This window comes from Ambystoma mexicanum, chromosome 10 (genome assembly GCF_040938575.1).
Source record: "Ambystoma mexicanum isolate Mex_15411 chromosome 10, UKY_AmexF1_1, whole genome shotgun sequence".
NCBI classification, from domain to species: domain Eukaryota; kingdom Metazoa; phylum Chordata; class Amphibia; order Caudata; family Ambystomatidae; genus Ambystoma; species Ambystoma mexicanum.
Window position 1 is genome coordinate 1,462,417,260 of NC_090932.1, and position 24,010 is coordinate 1,462,441,269.

Consider the following 24,010-nt stretch of genomic DNA (forward strand, 5'->3'; position numbering starts at 1 on the left):
ATACAGAGACCTCAAAACATAGCAGACAGAAAAGTTCACAAAGCTCCTGAAACACAAGTGCGATCCCTCCACCAGCCCCAAGAACCTCATCCGATAGTACATGGCACAGCAGTTATAACAAATTCCCACCGCAGATCGCACAAGGATGTCATTTCACCAAAATGCCCGGGGTAGCGGAAGTGACATCACACGACCCTTGACCTCTGATGATATCACAGGAAGTGGTGTCATTTGACCCGACCCTGAAGTGACATCGCGGGAAACGATGGCACGTGACCTTTCACCCCATGACAAAACAGGAATTACGATGTCACTATAATGTGATATACATTTCATACAAGAATGGATCACCATATGTATTGTTGATATCAGTCTGTAAAGGCCGGTAGTACCAAATTACTGTGAATGCAAGCAGACGTCCAAGGCCAAATGATAATGATGTGTTATTATATAGCACTTACACTTATGCGCTTTATATAGAACAAATATACATACAATATCACCAACCTGTCTTGGTACTCATTTATCAACCTCAGAAGGATGAAAGGCTGAGTTGAGGTGTTTAAGAACAGACTAAATCAGTGACTCACCCACTGAAGTGTGCCTGAAATTAACCTTCAATGAGTCAGGCAATTATTGTATAGAATTCCAGAAAGACAAATTAAGTGTTATTCCTATTCTTTCTTATTTAGGTTCACTGCTCAAAGTGATACACTTGTGGAATCCCGTGCTTTTTTAAGAGACCTGAACAAGAAAGCCAGCCACTTCAGAAACAAAGAGCTGCATGGCGCTGGCCACAGCCCAGCAGCTTACATAAAAAAATATATAAATATGTTCTTTTCTTTTTTTAGGGGTAGCAAGGAAGACCACAGGGGTAGCAAGGGAGACCTCAGGGGTTGTAGTTGCGCCCCCCAAATTACGTCCCTGCTTTAGCATCACAACAGGGAAAAGTTTGACAGGAGAGATGGTTTAAAAGTCAGGGAGGGAAGGTTCTGGCAATAATCAACAAATGGGAGTCAGATATCCAGATATTTGGTCAAACGATTATTTATGCAAGACGTAACTTTCTTGTCTACCAGAATATTCCACACATTGATCCACCATTGCAGCAACACCGGCCCCGAGGGACACTTCCAACATCGTGTGATAGTTATCCTGGCAGCTAATAACAGCTGTATCACCAATTGCACCCTACAACTCGACTTGGGATATACATCTTCCACTGAGCATCCAAATGAGACAACTAGAGGGCATAAGGGAGGAACGGTCTCGCAGGCCACCCTTCATTCCTAACAACGCACACGATATGTTCATTCCGCGGTTGGCCGCGCACCTCTGGCCAAGGTGTGAGGCTACCATTGAATGACTCATAACGGTTCATGGTCTATGAACCACAAAACTCCATTTTGTTTTAGCTACCAACTCCATTTTCTAGTAGGCCGCACGAAAACGCTGAATGCAGGGCTGCACCTCTCCCCTTCAGCATCCGCGCATAGTCAGCATGCCAACCCCCACCTCATCCCCTCGGCCGTCCCCGCGACTGTTCTGTCCTCACAGAAGCTTGGGCGCGAAAAGTAACAAGCCAAACACTGTATCTCTCGTCTTCCTATTTACATCACTGCGCTGTGTGTGACCGGGCCAGAGCCTGGTCCTGGAAAAAAACCTCAGTCTCCACAAACCTGCCTCTGCACCAGCAGACCCCTTCTAAAGAAATATAGACCACATGCCCTCCTAACCTCACACCCCTTTGATGTAACAGTTGCAAGCCCCTCACCCCTGTTCCACCCTGGCTCACCCCCCGGCACTAATCCCCTGTAGCTATATATTCTTCTTGTACTAACAAAAGTAAAAGACCCGCATCAAGATTCAAAGAGATGTTCGATTAATGGGCGTTTTGAAATACTGTGTTAGATAAGGCACCTGGCAAATGTACCCTCACTCTTGATTGTTCAGGTCAACTGCTTAACTGATATACACCATATGCATTTAAATGTATGTATAGTACTAAAATGTGTTTGGCCGCACGGGCAAATGTTAGATAGCATTAATCACAGGAACCTGGACATCGCCTGATCCAGCACTCCTCCCAGATGAACCCACCTGCATGCTCCACGAAGTTACCAGTTCAGAGCCGACCAATCTGGGAGCACCAACCTACAGCATAGATACTGCCCTGTCCCCTTTGTCCATTAACCACGGCTTAATGTATCCCCTATAGTACACGTCATAGATGACGTGTTTCTGTAATATAACATGTATTTTCTGTTGCTTGGGCAGAGTGCTCTCAGAGTAGCAGAGTCCTCTGTGTGCCCCATTTTACTTTATATAAAGATTTAACTTTTACCTCACTTGCACTTGATCCTGGTCTCATTCCCTACTGGGGTGTGTCCATTAGTCTCTCTTATTTGGTTATTTCACTGTAATTGTGGGGAATGCCAGCTTTCATTTGGTGACCATGACGCAATAGCGTCCGTTCGTTCATTTTGGCACGAGACGTCCCGCGCTCACAGCGGCGAGATCCAGTGCACGCACCCATCAAGGCTGCCCACCAACAGCAACTGGTACCCTTAGAAGTGCACACAATTAGGACAGAAAGTTCCACGGGTCCCGGCTTTGCAAATACCCAGCCTTACTGCTCGCCAGAGCCGGGTGTGGCCGTTGAGTGTGGGGCGGCACCTTGACAGACGGGGTCCGGAGGCTCTTGGATCAAGACGGACACGTGAGTATCAAGTGCGAGAGACCCTAAAAGAAGGTGGTGGAGGAAAACAGGAAGTGTGTCAGATAGAGGTGTGTTGAGAATATATGGTGGGGATAGAAACAAGGGACTTTTCCTTAACAGCGGGGGACTTTGCCTTTTTCTTTCGCATATGGCCATTAGGAGTTTATAAAGAGGTTAAGAGGTGAACAGAGGTATGGGAACCTAGCTCTGCGAGGGGGTAGAAAGCAGCACCGCGTAGTACTATCTTGACTAGTGTTATTAAATGGTGACAAAGTGAACAAAGTAGGAGTCTTGTGTAAGGAGAAGACTCAGAGTAGTTTTTAGAAATGCTTTTTATTTCTTCTTTCTTTCTTGTCTCTCAGAGGGTGGTCCAGAAGGGGCCAGGATAGAGGCGGGATTTTGGGTGTAACAAGGGTAGGGGGGAAATAGGGAGCGGCAGGCAGGCAGGGTGCATGTTTTAATGTTTGTGAATAACGCCTTGTTCAATGTTGCATGATCTATGTTGTGTCTTTCTAACTGAATGTTATATATGACGTGGCCAGTGTCCACTTAATTTTTAGTTTTGACAAATGACAAGATGTGGTAATTGAAAATATAAGAATCAGCATTTTATTAACTGCATTGCTATAACTTTGGTGAAAAAAGGTTATTGTTCTTAAGAAATTGGTTGAAATTGGTATTAGATTGTCCATACTTGCACGCAGACACCATAGGCTACATTCAAGGCACGATGGAGGCAGAAACACCACTTATGTATATATATCAAAGTTTACCAGGGTACAGCGAAAAAATTAAAAAATACCACGGACAGTGGCATACAGAAATGAAAGGGGAGGGTATGCCCCAGGTATGGCCTGAAGATGGCTCATTTGATAAATTGGTGCTAGACATGGTAGCAGCATGCTCAACCATTAAGTATAAGGGGAAACAGCTCCAAAACAGAAGAGAATTGTTGGATTTGTGGAGGTTATTCGAAGAAGGGCCAAAGCACGTCTCCCCAGGCAACAAATAACAGTGATGGAGGTGAGGGAGAGGAAGGAAAAAATAACAGAGCCCACAAGAACATACCCAATGCTAACGAAACCTGCAGATGGATATAGTGACCCTGTGTATGTATCAAAGCCAAACTCACCCCGTGTGACACCGGCAACAGCTCCAGCCCCGCCTCCATACGATCCAAAAGGGGTCGTTAGGACAGATGTGCACCCCTCCTTTAAATATAGAACAACTAACACATGGCTTAGAAACACAGTTAACAATGACACAAACAGAACTAACGTGGCTCAGGGGGCTATGTGAACAAAGCACGCCCTTATAGAGGGACGAGCGGACCCCGTCACCCCAAACGCCCAGTACCCAAGCAAACATAGGGAGCGATAACTGGAAAAAGGGGGAGATTTTATTTTGAATTAACGATGCACCCGCCAGAATAAAACAAGTAGATCAGGAAGAGGAGCAGGTGAGTACGGGACAAGAGAGTGTGTCATCGGAGAGGGAGGAGGAATACTGGAGTGATCTAGATGAAGAGGAGGAGGGGAATGGAGTAGGTGAAGAGACAGGTGGGGCGTCAGAGAGGGGGAAGAGAAAGGGTGGCAAGGGAGACTAAGAAATAGGATGGGAAAGGGGCCAGTGACAGGGAAAAAAGGAGTAAAGGTGAGTATGGGAAGAGGGAAGAGCAAGTTACAGATGCCTTTGATACACAAGGGGGCGGGGAGGCCGCATTATGTCCCGTGGGCACAAATGGACAAAGCAAATCTGTTGAAAACATTACCTCCACACTTAGGGGGAGCAAGTAAGTGGATATTTGCATTTAAGAAAAATACCACCGGGGTGCCCCTAGCAATCAGTGATGTTAAAAGTTTCTTGGTTTCAACAGTGGGCGATCAGGCCAAGAGGGTGTGGGCGAAGGCGGGGTTCCCCAGGGTAACATTGGATTGTGACCGCTATGATGGAGCATTATTCAACACTGTGAGGGCCGCACTGAGGGGCACTTTGCCAGATACTCCCGATTTGCAGTCAGTCATGCAGTGCACCATGGGGAAGGACGAAGATGCTGCAACTTACATTCTTCGGATGCAAGATATGTGGAGAGCAGAGATAGGCACGGCTTGGGATCAATCCACCTCCCTTTTTTACTTCATAATTAAGAGAGGCCTCCCAAAGGAAGTATAGAAGGCACTCGATAAAATAGCTGGGATTGACACCAAAGGCTGGCCAGAAATATAGAGCATCATAGTGCACCACTGTGGGAGGATCAAAAAGAGGGAAAAGGAGATAGTGCAGAAAAGGTTGGCAGACAAAGCAAAATGAGTACAGACGAAATTGGTGAAGGTCGCAGCAGCTGCTCTCCCCGCAGAGCAGCAAGGAGATGGGGAGGAGGGGCCTATAGTAGTACAGGCAAGAATGGCAGCAAACTGGCAGCAAATGGACAGGAACAATGGGCTGGAGAAGAGCAGTATGGGGGGCCACAATGGCAAGGAAGGACTGGCAGAGGAGGTTGAGGTAGGTACAGAGGGCAAAGAGGGGAGTATGGAGGTCAAGGGCCCAGAGGAAGAGGGCAAGGAGTGTGTTGGAACTGTGGTAGGTGGGGTCACTTCTCAAGAGAGTGGCGTAGCCATCCCATGGCACCGTACAAAAATGAACAACAGTTTGGCCACCCCCAACCAGGTAGCCCCTATGGCTTACCTATGGGTGGATATAGACACGAAGAACAAGCAGATCCCCGGTATGCATATGAACCCAGAGCACCCCCGCAGGGCTCACAGCAATACCCACCATCCCAGAGTCACATGACACCTACACGAGGCAACCCATTCACCACCACAGCAAATGGCGCACCGGCTCCATTCAGAGGGACAGCAGTGGTGGGAGACAATGTTTTCAACAATCATGAAACAATGAGACACCCAGCATAGGACAGCCCACAGAGAGCACTTGCATGTCCAGTACTATCAACGACCCTCCGTGCAGACGAGGAACCACTGGTGGGGGCGTACATAAAAAACAAACAGTTCATCTTTATGGTGGATTCAGGAGCGGAAAAATCATGTTTAAAAGAGGGCCGATTTCTTCTGTTGAATCTAAAAATGGAGACGCAGGCATTTTCTGGGGCGGTGGTCGAGGTTCCATACACTGAGGATTTGGATGTAACAGTGGGGGGAAAAACAGTGCGAGCACCACTGTTGTATTATGAAGATTCGCCCATAAATTTGTTGGGGAGGGACCTCCTCAGCAAACTTAACATGACCATCTCTTTTACAGAAAGAGGAATAGTGTGTTCAACACCAGGGATATGTGCCATGAGGGCATTGTTGCTTCTACACACACAAGCCAATGAACTAACAGTCCGTGGGATACCCATTGACCCAGACATGTTTGTGCAATGGATACAGGTGTTGGCGAGAGTGGTGCCAGAGATAACGTGCCAAGAGTGGCGAGTACCATCAGAATTTGTATTTCGCCCTGTGGCAACCCCAGAGATGGTGCCCGGGTCGATAATGGCCATAGATCTGCATGGTGTGCAAGTATCCGTGCGAAGAATTGCAGTAATAGGTGTGGACATGCATGGGTGTGAGTGGCAGACAGTGCTGTGCATAGATCCCAGTGTAGCGCTGCGTGACATATCAGATGAGGAGCTGTTCACTGACAATGACACTGATGGAGAAATAATAATGGAGATTTCCATCCCGTGTGAGATAATGATTCAACACAGACAAGTGACGACACCCCTCATGGCCATTGTCAATGCACCGCCGGCATTTTTCGATGAAGACATGCAACAGGTACCGTCCATACCATGGACCACAGGGCCCCATGATGTGGGACTCCTACAAGAAGTAACCTCCGTTAAGATCAAGCTCAAGCCAGGTGCAATACTACCCTGTGTGAAACAGTACCCACTATCCAGAGAAGCAGAAGAAGCGATAAAAGAAACAATACATGCCATGTTAGAGCAAGGGATTATCGTCCCATCAAATTCACCCTGTAATACTTGCATTTATCCGATCACAAAAGTGAAGGGCAGGGCTTGGAGGATGATACAGGACCTAAGGCCCCTTAATGACGTCATACAAAAGGAATTTCCACTTGTCCCAAACCCTGCATCTATTCTGTGCAGCATCCCAAAGTCAGTGACCTGTTTCACAGTCGTGGACTTGAAAAATGCATTTTTCTCGGTACCACTGGACCCAGAGACACAATATCTAACAGCATTTACCCTGGGGGAAAGAGGTACGAACATTGCAGGTTGCCCCAGGGGTACTGTAAAAGCCCAAGCGTTTTTAACAGGATACTACATGAAGATCTCAGAAATATTGACACAAAGAGCACCATTATTCAGTATGTAGATGATCTGCTAATTTGTGGAGAAAATGAGGCAGAGTGCAGACATGACTCAATAATACTGCTCACCCTGCTAGCTCACAAAGGGTACAACGTAGACAAACAAATATTGCAGTACTGTCTAACTGAAGTGTTATATTTGGGACAACTCATAGCAAAAGATGGCAAGAGAATAATACCAGACAGAGCAGCAGTGGTGCGCACAGTGAACAAACCCGGCAAAGCAAAACAAATGCAAACATTCCTGGGCATGTGCAATTATTGCCAAGCATGGGTATTAGACTATGCAACATACACAAAACTATTATTGCATGCACTGAAAGAAGCACAGAGAGAGAACACCACATTGACCTGGACACAAGAAATGAGCAAAGCGTTAGACACACTCAAAGATCTGATTTCAACGGCACCAGTTTTAGCGACCCCTGATTATGACCGTGAGTCCTACCTGTTCTCACACTGCGATGGAATGCTGATGACGGCAGTACTGACACAGAAAACGTCACTAGGGCACAAGCCTTTAGCATATTGCAGCTGGACACTTGACGCGGGACTGCAAGGACACTTTGCATGCAAACAAGTCTTGCAGCCTCCGCATTTGCGATCGAGAAAAGCGCCACAATTGTGATGGGATGCTCAGTGACTTTGTTTGTTGAGCATTCATTGTTGTCATCCTTGAAAGATAAAAATACACGCTGACAGCACAGAGAGCTACAGCATATGGGATTATTCTGTCCAGCCCAAACATACACATAGTGCGGTGCAAAACAGTAAACCCATCTACCTTGCTTACTGGAGCCTGTACCATAGAAAATATGCAAAACCCCCACTGTGCCACATACAGGGGGGAGGATGATGACATGCCCAAAGCAAACGAGAATGCCCTGCATGAGGGAGAAGTATACTTTGTGGACGGATCAGCGTCAATAAACTCAGAGACAGGAGAAAAACACGTAGGGGCAGCAGTAGTATGATTGGAAGATGGAGTACAAGACAATAGTACAAAAGAGGTTACCAGCACATTTTCCAGCACAAGCAGCAGAACTGGTAGCGCTAATTGAGGCATTATACACAGCAAAGGGGTGTGCAGTAACTATTTACACAGATTCAGTTGCATGACCACAACAGTACACATGGGGTTATCACGCTGGGGAGGAGAGGGTTCAGGAGAGCGGATGGGTCCCTGGTACAACAAGCTGAGCTTCTAAAAGAGCTCATAGAAGCATTAACAGAGCCAACAATGGTGGCCCTGGTTAAATGCCAGGCCCACACTAACAACACTGATGTCATCGCCTTGGGAAACGTGGCAGCAGACGCTGCTGCCAATGAGGCAGCCTACATAAGAAGGGAAGTACAAGGACAATTCATAATAAAAGGACATGTGGAGGAAGAGAAAGGTGAAGGTTACAACTCAATGCCAATTTCACAAATAATTGACTTGCAAAAATGAGCCCCACCAGCAGAACAGGAGTTCTGGGAAATATGAGTGTCCACTGACCATCTCTGGTGGCAAAATTGCACAGAAAAGGTAGTAATGCCAGTGGAATTATTATACATAGCATTCCAACAGCTGCACTTTCCCACCCACACTGCAAAACAACACACAGCAGCAGACATCCAAGAAAATTGGTTTATGCCAGGGTTAGAGGAACACGTGACAAAACTAGTGATAGAATGCACCACCTGTCTGACATACAATTCTGGAATGACCCTGGGAACATTGAGAGAGACACTACCACCGCCCCATCGGACCATTCCGTGAACTGCATATTGACTATGCAGACATGGGAGAAAGGTCTAACGGAGCCCGATATCTGATTGTGGTGGTCTGCCCCTTCTCGCGGTGGGTGGAAGCGGGACCCTGTGCCCCCCCCAGATGCGCAATGTGCAGCAACATTTCTAGTGAGAGAGATGTTTCCCTGATGGGGGATTTGTGACATCGTACGTTCAGACAACAGGACGCATTTCGTCAATGACCTATTCAAAGCAGTGACTGCGCGGCTAGGGATAAAATATTAACTATGTTCAATTTATCACCTGCAAGCTAACGGATTTGTGGAAAAAATAAACGGCCTCCTTAATAGCAGATTGTCGAAATTATGTCACACCCTAAAGAAACACTGGGTGTACTGCTTGCCGTTTTCTCTATTCGAATTGAGAAATCAGCCTAGCAAAGACCACCACTTGTCATCCCATGAAATAGTGACAAGTAGACGAATGCATACCCCTGTATCACCTCTAAGGAGAGTATCAGATGCACACATAACAGCAACGGTACTAGGGGACGAGTTTCAAGATTACCTGAGAAAACTGACCAGAGCAGCCAGGATGATAGCAAAGCAAATAGCTCCGCCTTTCACACGGGGAAGTGAAAGTGATACAGTGACTCCGGTTAGGGACAGCCCAAATGTACAATTAATGCGTGGGGAGACAGTATATGTGCGTAGCTTTGTACGACGATGGAATGCTCCACAATTTCACGCCCCTTATGAGGTTATATACTGTACATCCACTGCAGTGAAAGTAAAAGGGCTGAAATATTGGAACCATCTCTCGGTCATACGAAAAGCAGATGAGAGTGTTATAATGGAAGGTGAAGCGAACGTTGAGGAAATAACAACACACACGTAGCATTAATGACCATAAGGAGAGGTTATACTGCACTACTTGAAGAAAAGACACATAAATGAGAATAAGAAACAATGAGCGGCAAATAAATGTACATACAATGATTAAATGAAACGTATATAAAATTGAAGGACACTCTCAAAATGCAAATATATATATGTTCACAGGTTCAAAAATTGACTATTTTAGGTTGTCTCTCTCTATTTTTCACTCTCTTTTTCTTCTGTTCTTCCTCCTTGCTCTTTCAGTATCTTTCGCTCTTCCAGTTTGTTTCTTTCTCTCTGGTTTCCCTCACTCATGTTATATCTCAAGATGAAAATGTACGTAAAAAGTACTTCTATAAATATAAATATCAGACAAAGTTAAAAGTTCATTGTATGCTTAACCCAATTGTATCTCACTCGATAGGTACAGAAATGGCAGAAACGAGGGCCCTCAATGCCAGCGAGACTACAGTAGATAGTGATAGGAGAAATGTTATTAGTACTAGGATGTATTCTTTTGAATGCGGGCTGTGCTTCTCTGCAACTCTTTTCTTTACTCTATTGTTTGGCTTAGCGTTATACTTGGCAATATCCTTCATATATATTGATATAAAAGAGGGCGGAGGAGGAGTAAAACTAATACAAGAAGGATCCTACTTAGTATGGGATGATTTTAAGCTAATATGGTCCCACAATGTTCCTACAAACCTCACAACCCTGCACAAGAATACAACTTTTAGTGCCCCACTGATGAACTATTCCATAGCTGACTACTATGAGCATGAATTTAACATGTATGACATGAATGACCCCAATCCTTATGCCTTCACATTGCCATATGATGACCTCTATACAACCACACAAACTACCTCAAGCAATGACAATGTAAATGATGAAAACAAGACACCCGCCCTGGCTCATGGTAAACTGGGTGGGCAGCAAGGTGATAGGAGGGGGCGGAGGTAATAGCTGGAATATTCCCAATCCTATACCAGGAATTAGTAGAAATCCAAAATTGTCCACGGTGGAGCAGGAGGCGGAAAAGGGGTGGGGGGCGTTACGGAAAAGGTATGATGAATATCATGGTCTAGGTTTAGACACAGTAGAAGATCCACGACACCCACATCAGTCCAATAAATGGTATGCAGACATGAACACAATGGCAAAGCAAGCTACCAACGAAAGCCCATGCCTCGGGGACCCCTAAAGTGTTATTACCACAAGAGGCACCTATTGCAGAGGCCCAGTGTCTACTTCATCTTGCACTGTGTAGATTTTAAAGCACCTATCAAGCACACACTGTTACCCTACAAATGCTGCAAAACGAGAAAACCTGCTATAACAAGCCGCAAGGAATAATCTGCATCAAGGAACCTTTCTTTGTGATCCAAGGGACAATGTTTTCTGACAACAAATGGCACGAAGAGCAAGTAACGTGTAAGGCAGAGGCATTGCGAGGACTGTCGGACGAGAAGCTACAATGGATTAGAAGCACATGCACTCCAATCTGGTCTTAGCACATCGCCAAACTAACGTGGGAAACAGCTCTCGAGAAACTGATCAAGGTGCAGCGTGAAATATCTGATGAACTGTGCTTCCACGGAGAAGGGAAAGTGCCATTAGGGACAAACAAGAGCTGTAGTACAACTCTCATTATTCCAGACATGAAAAAAGGAACAGCAGCTTTAAAGGACACTTACTGGGTATGCGGCAAACAGGCATACTTGCACCTTCTGCGGTCATGGAAGGGCACCTGCGCTCTGGCAATGCTGCATTCAGCCCTGATGGTGACACCGGAAAGCCACATCCGAGGGGAGAGGGTGCCATCAAAGATGTCCCAGGCACCGCCGTCAACGACGGAAGAACCCCCTGCATATGACGTTCTATCCGAAGAACAGTTGCAAAGCACAGTATCCAGAAAACAGAGGTCATCAAACTATATCTCCACAGAATCCTCTGAACTATTGGCGCAAATCCCTGACAAATTTCAGTTATTTACTTCAGCAGAGACATTTTTCGCATCCCTCTTTCCAAGCATCCAAGCTCGAGCAAATGCGAAATGGCTCCAGATAACCCGCTGGGAACTCATCCAGCTGGCCAACGACACCGAAGAAGGATCCAATGTCATCAAGGTGGAACTAAGAGCCCTGTGGCTGATGACCATGCAGAGCCGCTATGTCCTGGATGTGCTAACTGCAATGGACGGCAGTGTTTGCCGAAAAATCGGGAGCGCATGTTGCAGGATCATACCCTCTGCCGATGTGGAGAATGGAACACTATCACATGTGATAGCAGCAGTGCATAATTTCGGAAAAAGAATGATGGAAGAAAGACGAGTGCATTCCAGCACACGGTTCGACAACCTGTTCGAGTGGGTCCCGTTATGGCTTGGAATGACCGTGAAGCTACTGATATCCATCATCGTCTTTTTCTTACTAATTTTATGTGTGTGCCAATTGCGACTGAGGTGCTGTGCAATATCTATTCCTAACAGTGCAATGATGATGGTGACAATGGGCAACGCAGTAGGAGTAGTACAGATAACATATGAAGCCCAGATCCAAACAGGACAAGATATAGAACCAAAATTCAGAATGACTGCTATATATAACACTGGGTACATTGCAGATCCGTTCTGGCACACCACAATTAAAGAACCCCGGGAATTAGAATGGTATGATAAGGTATGTGTAGATCTGGAGGAAGGTGGGGGTTGTATCTACTTGACTTGTACCCCAGATGAATATGCACGGGCAGGGGAGAGCCTGAGGGCGATATGCCGAGCCTGGATGCCAAGAAAGGGAACCCCGGCTTGGGACGAAGCAGTAGCTGAGGAAGCCGAACAGAAACGCTTGGGTGACTTGCAATATTTGTTACTTAAGTAATGAAAGGGAGAAAGGGTCTCCCAGGCCCCGCTTCATTCCTAACAATGCACACAATATGCACACAATATGCTTATTCCGCGGTTGGCCACGCACCTCTGGCCAAGGTGTGAGGCTACCATTGAATGACCCATAACGGTGCATGGTCTATGAACCACGAGACTCCATTTTCTTTTAGCTACGAACTCCATTTTCTAGTAGGCCGCATGAAAACGCTGAATGCAGGCCTGCACCTCTCCACTTGAGTCTCCACACGCAGTCAGCGTGCCAACCGCCAATCCTCCTCCGCCCTTACTTCTCCACGGCTGTCCTGATCTCACAGAAGCTTGGGTGCAAAAAGTAACAAGCCAAACACTGTATCTCTCGTCTTCCTTTTTACATCACTGCCCTGTGTGTGACCGGGCCGGAGCCTGGTCCTGGAAAAAAACATCCATCTCCACAGAAATGCCTCTGCACCAGCAGACCCCTTCTAAAGAAATATAGACCACAAGCCCCTCGCCCCTGTGCCACCCTGGTTCACCCCCTGGTACTAATCCCCTGTGGCTACATATTCTTCTTGTACTAACAAAAGTAAAAGACCTGCATCAAGATTCAAAGAGATGTTCTATTAATGGGCGTTTTGAAATACTGTGTTAAATAAGCCATCTGGGCCAATGTACCCTCACTCTTGATTGTTCAGGTCAACTGTTTAACTGATATACACGATATGCATTTAAATGTATGTATAGGACTAAAATGTGTGTGGCCGCAAGGGCACATGTTAGATAGCATGAATCACAGCAACCTGGATATCGCCTGACCCTGCACCCCTCCCAGATGAGCCCAGCAAACCAGCATGCTCCACGAAGTTACCAGTTCAGAGCCAACCCATCCAGAAGCACCAACCCTACAGCATAGATACTGTCCTGTCCCCTTTGTCCAATAACCACTACTTAATGTATCCCCTATAGTACACGTCATAGATGACGTGTTTTTGTAATTTAACATGTATTTTCTGTTGCTTGGGCAGAGCGCTCTCGGAGTAGCAGAGTCCTCTACGTGCCCCATTTTACTTTATATAAAGACTTATCGTTTACCTCACTTGCACTTGGTCCTGGTCTCATTCCCTACTGGGGTATGTTCCTTAGTCTCTCTTATTTGGTTATTTCACTGTAATTGTGGGGAATGCCAGCTTTCAAGGGTCCAAAGGTAAGACCACTTCAACAATTTGCCGAATCTCCCGAATCTCCCGAATGAGACAGTATGGCAACCCAGAAAATGTGACTCACAGGACTAGACCACCACATGTGAAAGTAGCTCCCCCGGATCCCGCATCCGCACCAACAGCCGGATCCAAGTATGGGTTCATCTTGTGTAGTGTAAGCACCTTCTATAACAAAATGTGTGCATGTATTCTGTATTTGTCACACATTTAGAAATGCATGATTTCTAGCCCAAATTTCTTCCCAGGTGTCATCTTCTACAGAGTGCCCTACAAAAGTGTCCTAACTGGTGATGTAAGATGGTTTAACTGTAAGTTACCCCCCAGCAATTTATAAAAACATGAAATCTTACCACTGGCCACCCCTTCATCAAGGTACATCCAAGCCCATCACTTTATTAGTCACACAACTCCTCATCAAAGGCTGGGTGATCCAATGTCGGATCTGGATATACCTAAATCGTTCAGTCTCCTCCAGTGAGAATGGTTCCATGTAATAATGTCGCCACAAAAATCTCGCCATGCAAAAATATCGCCGAAAAATTGCAGTTTTTTGTGGCAACATTATTGCATGGAACATGTGGGGGATACCCCCGCAACCTCCAAACTTTTTTTTTTTGCCCCTGTCCCCATATATATGATCACACAAATAATATCGCCACGACATTTTCCCGGCGATATTATTTACGGCGACCATATACATGGCGATATTATTACCTGATACCGTGAGAATAGAGTCTTACACTCAATAAACGAGAGAGGATATCCATCTCGGTACAACTGGTGGAAGCGATGAAAGCCCCCGCTACAGCACTGTTTTTTTTCCCTATGAATCCCGGGGAGAACTCTGGATTACCAAAGATCGGGGAACACAGGCCCAGACATGGGTCCACACCCTGTTTTCTAAGAGCCTTGTGCCAGTAAAACAACAACACCTTTGTCGAGACCAGGAGTGTGGCAGATCGAGGGAGTCTAAAGTGGTCAACAAAGGGCAGAAAAGATAGCTTACAAGGTGAGTTGGACTATTCAAGTGTAACCTCTCTATGGGGGTGGGGGCTTATGTCCTCCAGGCCAGAAGCTTTGAAATCAGGGCAGCCAGATTGTACCTAAGAAGGTCCCTCCCTCCCTACCTGACATCACTTAACACCGCAGATTTTGGGATCTTAGGCTTTTTACCCACCCATATAAAATGTAGAATCCTATGTTGCAATATCTTCAGTTCAGCTATAGATATTTTGACCGGAAAGACTTGGCAGAGAGTCATTTTCACAGCAGAAATGCAACCCATAAATTATATTTTCTGATTACTCCATTGTCAGAGGTCGGAGGCCAGGGAACTGAATAGCCCTGGGGAGTTGGCCCAATAGGTCTCCTGTGGAGAAGCAGGAGTTCTCACCCCCAGGAACTCTCACGTCACGGTTCTCTTGAGCTTTTTTCCCGCTCAGTCCTACTAACTTACCTTATCCTCTTGCTTTTAAGACCCGGCAGAGCACCAGGGGACCACTCAGGTGGTAATAGTGCACAGTATAAATATCCTGTAACATAACATCTCCGATCCTTTGAGCAAACGGTTCGATGACTGGAACAAATTTCCACAGAGACAACGGACTACCCTGCCTAGTGCCTCAAGTAATAGGAATGGGGGCTGTGAACTCCCAGTTAATCCCTCGAGTGGAGGGGGAATGGTAATTAGCTAGTACCATGTGCTGAGACGACAGACCAAATTGAAAAGAATGTAGCACCTTATGCAGGTAGGGCCAATGCACTCTATCGAAGGCTTTGCTGGCATCAAGCGCCACAACCCCCAGGCTAAGGCCATCCTTCCTGGCTATGTCCACCAGATCCAAGACCGGCCTAATGTTATTGTGTGTACTCCGTTCAGGTACAAACTCTTCTTGATCAGGGTTGATCAATTGGGGCAGCACCGTGGCCAGTCTTGTGGCCAATACTTTGGAATACAACTTGTTGTCCAGGTTCAACAGAGACTGGCCTGTATGAATGACAATCTTGTGGAGACTTTCCTGGCTTAAGTATTAGAACAGTAGTCGACTCCTTCATAGATGGAGTAACTTTGCCTGATCCCAGAAACAAATTGAATACGTTTGTCAAGGGTCTAAGGAGCAGTGGTTATAAAATCTTATGAAATGAGCCAAAGAAACCATCAGGACCCATGAGGTCCTCTGTTTGAGAGAAGCTTTCACGGCCACAACTTCTTCCATGGTTATAGGTCTATGGTCTCCAGGTCCGTGGACAAAAGCTTGGGGAGATGCAGAAGTTGGTCATATACTGAGGTGGAGGGGGAAGAGAAGCATTCTGCCATTTCCGCAGCAAAATATCTTTCAATGATTTACACCTTTCCTGATTCTGTGCATGGAATACTTCCCTCTTGATCTGCCAAACCCACAATGGTAATTCTTGTGTGTATGGCCTTCAGTTTGCAAACCAGAATTGTATTTGCCTTATTGTCTTTAGCAAAATGATTGTTTAGTGTGGATGATCGCTCGAGCCGTACGCCCCGCTAAATGTGCTTCCAATTAGTTTCGCGCCACCCGCAAGTGCCTTCTGGCTTTCACAGAGCCTAATTGCTTATAAAGCGTCTTGGCCACATGCACCTCCCCTTCGAGTTCTTCCCTGAGGGTTCTGTTCCTGTTGATGAACGCAGCAGTGTGAGCAATTAGTTCCCCCCTAATCACTGCGTTCATTGCATCTCATACCATGGCCACCAGGACATCACAGTCACCATTTTTCCTAAAGTAGTCAGCAATGACCTTGGCTAATGCCTCTCTTAAGACCATGTCTGGCAAGGCCAGGTCATATAGCTTCCATTGAGGTCTATGAGCCGGAAACAAATCATCCACTGAAAGTACAAGCTCTACCAAGGCATAGTCTGAGAGGACACGAGTGGCGATAGAAACCTCCGGAACAAAGGGAACCAGAGAGGGATATACAAGCAACATATCAATCCTACAGAGGTCCTATATACATGTGATAAATGTATACAGTCACATTCCCCCTTGTGTAATAGCCTCCACAAATCAACCAAATTCATCTCCCTCAGCACTTTCAATAAAGATAGGGCCAATATGAAATCTGTAGAGGAGGGCTGGTGGGATTTATCCACCCTAGTGTCAGGTAAGAGATTAAAATCCTCCTTCCCCCAGAAACAGCTGTCCTTCGGTGAAAGGGACAATCTGTGACAAGATGTCCACCAAAAACACATTCTGTTTCTCATTAAAGGCATATAAAGAGCTATGAATGTAAACAGGTCACCAGATAGTGTGCCCTTGACCCCTAGAAACCTGCCCCCTGTGTCACTCTTAACCTCCAACACAACAAAGGGAACATCCCGGGAAACAGGATCCCCCGTCCCACCATTCTTGGTGCCATCAGACGCCAGGTATTGCCTGGGAAAGTATCTACTGCTCAATCTATCGAAATCTGGGGGACACAAATGCATCTCCTGCAGCAAGGCAATGGAACAGCCTTTGTTCCGGAGGCTTTGTAGGCCTGATTTATGCTTGCTAGGGGAGTTCAGACGCTCCACATTAAGAGTGAGTACCTTGACCCTTGACAGGGAATCCACTACTGTACTTTCAGAACCAGAGGGATATAAGACCTGAGCAGCTGCCAGCACCCCATAAAGACCAAGCACAATACAGCCCCTATTGTCACGCCTCCAATCTCACCCCAACTTTTATTGAACCCCTTCCCAGGTCCTCCCACCAACAAATAAAGAAAAGATTTCCAAACAGAAACTGATAAAAAAGTGAGCTATTATCAGCATAGCTCAGGACTAATGCCCGCCACTGCGGGGCCAGTAGACAGTCACGGATCAATTAAAGAAATGTTCATGTCACTGTTTAGTTCACCAGTTTGCTAATACAATGGAGCCCATGCTGTAGAGGTCAGATCTTGCTGTGATAAACTTAAGAAGAAAAGCTAAAAGTTCCAAGCTGCTGCGAACATTTTTCACTTAACCCTGAGGCGCTGGTTTCTCTCCTTACCAACTCTCTATGACATTCTCTGCCGTGGTTTAGGGATATTACGCTTCAGTGGGGGAGGCGGGACAGAAGGCCCTTCAGAATGAGAGTCAAACAACCACGATGACAGCAAGTCCTCAGCGTCCTGAGGCGATGTTGTTGGCCACTGTTTACCGTTGCTAATGAAAAATAGAGCAGTATGGAAACCCGATCTGTAATGAATACCGTCCTCCCTGAGCCACACAGTAAGTGGGTGAAGTGCCCTGTGCTTTTGTATTGTTGTGGCCGCCACGTCCTAAAATATCTGAAGATCAGCACCCTAGAATGTTACAGCCATTCTGGTACGTGCCAGAGCCATGATTTGTTGTTTAAGGGAGAAGAAGTAAACTCTGTTGAGAACGTTGGCGGTTAGCTTGAGCCTTCCTGTGAAGTTCCACAAAGACGATGGTCATGACCAAGTTCCACCTCTGCATCGCCAGGCAGTCGCAGAAGTAATCAAAAAAGAAGCCGGACGTGGTCCAGCATATCGGCATCACCAACAGACCAGGGAATGCCACATAGTCTGATGTTGTTATGTCTCGAGCCGTTCTCAATGTCCTCCTGTTTATACTTCAGGGTCTCACACCTCGTTTCCAGCTCCAGAAGGCGTTGGAAGGCATCAGTAGATTCCAGAGTCTACTCACAAAGGGAGTCTTCGATCTTCTGATATGCAGTTCCGCCTCCACCTCTCGCTTATTGAGTGTCACGACTTTTGAGGGGAGATCAGCAACGCTGCTCTGGAGTTCTCACTTCAGCTCCCCCAGCAGGTTGGCCAGGTCCAGCTTAGTAGCAGGTAAGGCCACATCCTCGCCCCTCTCCTAAGGGTAGTGCACCAACATCACTGCACTGTCGCTCTTCCTAGGTCCCTCCGAACTTGTAGCAGAGACGCAATGTCGCCACCTCTCAGGGTCTTCCCTTTGCCATCTCAGATCCAGGTATCTCAGTTCAAGGGTGGTAGGTGGCCCCAGAACCTCCTGTGCCCAAGGAAATCAAATGATACAAAGTACAAGTAAGGAACCTTCAGTGTTTACAGCCAAAACACCCACGATAGGGATCACATTGCCCGAAGCACCACAGCGAGTCCAGATGTCGACCCTGAGGGAGCACACCGTATGATGCTGCACAAAGACCCAGATGCAGCAGGCTCGAGCATAGAGCCCCGATCAGAGACACACCTCTCCAATACAAAGGACGATACATACCAACACATGGGGACTCACCAGTAGGTAAAGAAATCCAGGGTACAGAGCAATCTGTTCGGGAGTGCAAATTCAAGGAGGGAGGATCAGGCATCAGTCTCTGGCTAGCGCTCACCAAGTGTCCTGCACTAACTGAGCATCAACCTCTCAGGGCATGTGGAAGTCGAGGACGCCATCTTGAAACTGGCGCAAGTGCTGCGCCGTCTGTTCTGAAGCTCACAACTCGATAAATCAGGGGCAACAGGCTCTGCAACGTCACACCCACATGCCTCTATGGTTCCCTCGACAGGAGCTGGAACATCAAGCACCAATGGTAACGTCAAGCAGCAGCATGCTCTCTGCAGGCCCAGCGCGGTACAGAGGCTGAAAGAGGCATCCTCTCACTGGGCCACCCAAACCACTCCCCCCAAACATCTTTTTTTACCTTCAAAGGTATATTGGGTACTATATTTAAATACTCTTTGTAAAAGTACAGCCATTTTGACATGCTGATTTCAACATCTAGAACACACTGTAATTTACTTAAGTAGTGCCCATATTAGCAGTAAATGCCTTTCAACACTGAAAGATGCTTGCAATTGCACTACACAGTTTGCACACTATTACATTAAACAGAGACAAAGTAAAAAATATGTTCATTCACTGCAATGGATGAAAGTCTTGTTACCATGTCTATGCTTAAAATAAGACATTCCATGTTCTTACACAAACAAATGCTGGCTTGCTGGGGAAACGCCATCTCAGAAGTATCCATCCTTACAGGGGCACATGCTGTGATATTGGACCAAAGAAATCACAGGTGTGTCGTTACACGGACAAACGCTGGCATTTGGGGGGCAAAGCCATAACAAGTGTGCACTTAAAGGAACAAAGCTGTCACACGTGTGTCTTTACAGGGGAAAATGCTGGCATTATTTGGGCAGTGATCATTGCTGTGTCCGTTAAGGGGTAAGTGGGGGCATTCTGGGGTGAAGCCATCACAGATGGGTCCTTATAGGGGCAAATACTTGAAATATTTGGTCAAAGCCATCACAGGTGTGTTTGGACAGGTGCAAATACTGGCAATATTTGCGGAAAGCCATCATGAGTGTGTTCTTACAGTGACAATACGGCATTATTATTTTTTCTTTCTATACTGTATGTCTACAAAACATTCCAACAAACAGCCAGGCAGCTATTTGTCTGCATGCATACTGCATTTTTATTCTTGTGGAGAATTACCTGTTCGTCTTTGCCCTTACCTGGGTTCTTTAAAACACTTCAAAAATAAACATGACAGTATTTGGAAATCGAGGTACATGGGGGCATATTCAAGTCACACTGAGGATATTACAACATGTGTCTGCTTGGCTGGTCGGTCTCTGGCAGCAGGGGAGTTGGCATAGGGAACGGGCATAGGGAAAAGGCATTGGAATATTTCACAATCACTCAACATTTTACAATTGGATTCATAGGTTTTATGAAATAATTCTAAAATTGAACACACCTGGCCGATGGTCCAGTAACAACAGGGGATAATATATTTCACTTCTCACAGAGACAGGACCGGCAAGTCACACAGCTGGAAACCACCGCTAGGAAAAAAACAAAAGAAGATGGACTTAATCACAGGTCATCCTACTGAACGTTGCTTTCAACACACGAGGTTCCCGTTGAGCGTTTCAAGGGTGTGAGAGCCTCGGAGGCGTAGCCAGGGTAGGGTCAGAGAGGGCAAAGCCCATGTAAATGCCCACTCAGCAGTGTTGTGTGGGCATTTACATATGTAATCAGATGTTATCACCGCTGAGGGCCCAACTACAAGACAATCCTGGTTATGCCTCTGAGAGCGGTTCTGATGGACAGTAGATAGGGTGTCTGCCAACGCACCTCATCGTGGGATCATGGTCCACCTTTCAGTTCCTGTTTTAACGCAGTACCTAATTACACTGTACTTTTAAATCAGCCTCTTGTCTGAAAATGACGAAGGGACAATACCTACGTGTTTTGGAGGCACTTCCTGCTTGGCAGCCTGGCCTGGCGGACGCCAGGATCGGTTTCCCCGTTGCTATGTAATGATACAGTGTTAAGAACAGATTGTGTGCTCTTTGGAACGGAATCTTCAGGCAGTGAGCAAACAGAGGAGCTCTGCCGCTGACGTCACAATGGAGGCTTACATCTAATGGCCCTCCTTTCCCGGTACACACGGCCTGCCTCTCATAAGATTCTGCTTAAGCTTAGATCAGCTGTGTCTGACAGAAAAAGGGAGCCGGGACTCACTACCAAAAGAGACAAGGGGTGGCCGGGGAAAGTTGGTTATGCTGATAACCGAAGACGGGGAGAGGTGGAGGACAGTGGGTTTATTTCAATGGGGAGTGGGAGAGTTTAGGTTGTAGCTGTTGGTGTGCACCGGGCAGCACAGGATGAGTGGGGTTACACAGGGTGAGTGGTGGGTTGTGTGGGAGATTGCGTTTCTGCAATAGTTGTTTAGATTCCAGAAAGAAAAAAAAAACTTTTGTTTTGAAGTTAGTAAAATCCTTCAGAAAATTATAGAAGGGAGCTCTTGTACATACCGTTTTTAAATATAGCGCTTTGTTCCGGACTGCAGCCTCTAAGCACGTGACCGGGTATCGAACTGCGTTGGGCTATCCCTCCTCGCAGCACGCCTCTGTATTGGTGTGTGTGCTTCTGAGAGCTGACCCTTTTCTGTTCAGTCCAGGGGCAACCTGTATGTCACAGTGGTGCTGCGCCCATAAAACACAACCACACATCACCTTCAAAACAATGATATGCTCAATGCACAGACACCCTACACAGAGCGAAAGCCCAGGCCATCCAATACAATAGCATGTTTGGCCAATAACACATTAAACCGCTGGTACCGCATTGGCACCTTAGCCATGCAATGTGGGTCAATCACTGGAAAATGACCGCCAGCAAAGGTACACTCAAGGGCACATGCCCGGTGGAGCAGGTGCACATTGTTTTTATGAAGGATTGCCATCAGATGACGGTGAGCTAGACAGCCCTTTTTTATGAGTATAATGATGCAGGTAATCCATCGCTGAACGGTCTGTTGGTCGGAGCCCCTCCCATAAAAAGCTCTATGCCAGAAGCATAGTGCACACATGTGCAAAGCTGCATCAGTCTCCCGAAATCTGCAGCATTTTCCCTTCAGTGGCAAAGGTAAGGTTCAAAGGTCACATCAACAGAGGCGCAGCTGGGGGGGGGGGGCAGAGGGAGCTCTAGCCCTGGGTCTTTAAGTTGTTGCCCCGGATAGAAGCTCAGAGGCTACAACCAAAAGGCTAGCTAGCCCAGAGTTCCGGCAGTCCCAATGTTAGCGTAGCCCCAATCTTTTCCAGGCCTAGCGACACCCCTGGTCACATGTGCCTTTGTGACAGCTGCTGGAAGTCCATGTCCCTGCACCCATGATCTAAAATGGCATAATTGTGGCCCTGTCAGTCTGGTTGAAGGGTAAACGCTAAGAAAAGGCCATCCCTAGTTTTGCTATGGTGACTAATAAGAGCCCACAATTGTTAAAGCCACTCACTACTTAATATCGTACAAGTGTCAACCCTGTGAGCCAGGTCAGCTGTGGAAGGCTATGCACATTCATGGCTAGCCCGCCTTCCTCCACTTCTGCAAGTGAGAAAAAAGGCAGGATTCTGTCCTCCTTTTATTCTCTGGAAGGCTGGGCAACACCTCCTCTCAAATGCAGGATCTCTCACCAAGCAATCTCCTGGGAATCATACTTCAAAGAGGAAAACGTATAACAAAGGCCAGCCACACACCAGAGTGTTCCACACCAAAGGGCCTTTGAAGCTACAGGCTTGGGAAGGGAGTGGGGTTACAGTAGCTAGGGTATCAGAGGGGGAACTGAGAAGGGTTTTGGCATCTTTTTTTATCTGTGATTGGGATTAGACACCTTTGAGGAGGCTAGCTTCTGTTCAATCCCCCGCAGCCTTTCCTTTTCATAAGCAACAGGTCTCTGGGGGTGCTTGAGAGCCGGCAACCAAGATGGCTGCCGGCATCTGAGCTCTGTATCCGAACCTTAGGAGAAGGAGGCCCATTTACGCTGTGGGCAGGCTGCAAACAACTGAGGTGGTCCCTGGGGTACTGGTGACCCCGTAGCTCTCTGGCTGAGTCAAACGGTTTTGAAAGGGGATAAAAAGCCAGTCAGGACCAGGTAAAAACGAATCTTTTGTGACTTAAGTTATAATCAAAAGTATGATTCTGGCATTTTGATAAATCTGAGAAATTGGAGATATTGATAGACTAATAGACAGTGACATTAATGTTGGAAGTATGTAGTGTCAGAGTTGTAGCAATTTTGACACAGCAGCAAACCGCGAAAAACAGTAGCTCTGCCCAAGAAGGGCATGCCGAAATAAAATTCGTATTGTCTGACTCGCCATACAATATAGAACTCAAAAATACATATATTCATGTGCTTATCTGAAAGATTAAGGGAGTTACCACATTGTGAGATTGTTCAGAACACAAAATGTAAAACCGACATGTCACTCTGGGATGACAAATCTTTCTCCTCCCTCAGCTGACATCATACATATTGTTAGGGGACAACTCCCAGGCAAGCAGGGTGGTTACTAGGAGTTCGTGGACACCGAACCCATGGAAGGCCTTACTCCTTCCCTTTCCCAAAAGGAACGCAAGTCCAGACAGGTAGCAAGTTCAACTGTGGTTTATTACAGCTAACACACCATCAGGGAATAGTACATGGAGAGACTTCCAAGCACAGCTTTGGCGAACACTGGCTCGCTGACCAGTTTTGTATTGCAGTTACATCACAACAAAGTCATAGGCCCTCATTACGACCCTGGCGGTAAGTAAGCTACATTACCGCCATGGCATAATCATCGTTTACGCCATGGACCGATGGCGTAAAGAGCGCCATATTCCGACCCATCGCGCACGTGCATTACGCCATGGCGGTAATGTAAACTAAGCCATGGCGTAAACAGCCCTTACCGGCATCGAATGCTGCGCTAGGTGACCTACCGCCACCCATCATAGCGGCGACCGTAATCAGCGGGCCCCGTA

At 46.6% G+C, this 24,010-nt stretch overlaps 1 protein-coding gene across 1 annotated transcript in view; it reads right to left on the reverse strand.

Annotated features, from left to right (window-relative positions):
* CCDC63 (coiled-coil domain containing 63) overlaps window positions 1-21,034 on the reverse strand; it is a 680,572-nt gene extending 659,538 nt beyond the window's left edge. The window contains exons 1-2 of the mRNA XM_069619536.1: window positions 20,952-21,034; window positions 20,460-20,547 (exon numbers count right to left, since the gene is read on the reverse strand). The gene's annotated coding sequence lies outside the window, so the exon portion shown is untranslated. The remainder of the gene's footprint in view (window positions 1-20,459; window positions 20,548-20,951) is intronic.
* Between the last annotated feature and the right edge of the window lie 2,976 nt (window positions 21,035-24,010).